Source organism: Protobothrops mucrosquamatus, unplaced genomic scaffold, assembly GCF_001527695.2.
Source record: "Protobothrops mucrosquamatus isolate PMUCROS unplaced genomic scaffold, P.Mucros_1.0 scaffold2625, whole genome shotgun sequence".
Lineage (NCBI taxonomy): Eukaryota > Metazoa > Chordata > Lepidosauria > Squamata > Viperidae > Protobothrops > Protobothrops mucrosquamatus.
In genome coordinates, this window is record NW_015388679.1 from 439,719 (window position 1) to 440,540 (window position 822).

Consider the following 822-nt stretch of genomic DNA (forward strand, 5'->3'; position numbering starts at 1 on the left):
TACGTCCACTTTACGGCCTGTGGACTTCAACTCCCAGAATTCCTAAGCCAGCCATAGGAACTCTGGGAGTTCCCGAGTTAGAATTCCCAGGAATTCTGGGAGTTGAAGTTCACAGGTGGTAAAGGGGCCATAGTTGCCCACTCCTGTTTTAGTGGAGAGGCGAAGGATTTTTTTTTAAAAAAAAGTAGACGTGTGTCCACTGCAGGAAGAAGCAGTCAATGGATAGGAAGATATTGTAATAGGGGAGAAAAAAATCTGGAATTCTGCATCTCAGAAGGTGCAAGTACGTGGGTGTGGTGGGTATATCTGGCGTGGCAGTAGCACTTCTGAAAGTAACAAGAGGGTCCTCGTTAGCCAAATAAAATGAGATCTGGGTCACCCTAGATTCATGACCTTCCCAGCCGGCATCCGGCATCCAACGAAGTCAATGGGGGAAGCTGAATTTGCTAGACTGCAGCAAGTCATTTAACTACTATGGCAAAAAAGCTCATAAAATCAGGTGTGAGTCATTTAACTCTTGCTTAGCAAGAGAAATTCCGATCTCATTTGTGGCTGCATGCCGAGAGCTACCGTCATAAGCCCCCTGCCTCATAAGACCAATAAAAACCTTTCTAGCATAAAAGCATATAATAATAATAATTAACAATAATCAACAACAACAACAACAACAACAACAACAACATAATAATAATAATAATAATAATAATAATAATAATAATAATAATAATAATAATAATAATAATAATAATATCCACATCTGCCTATCCCAGGTCCTTGGTAAGGACTCGATAGGTAGACAAAATGCCAAATCCAGTCTGAACA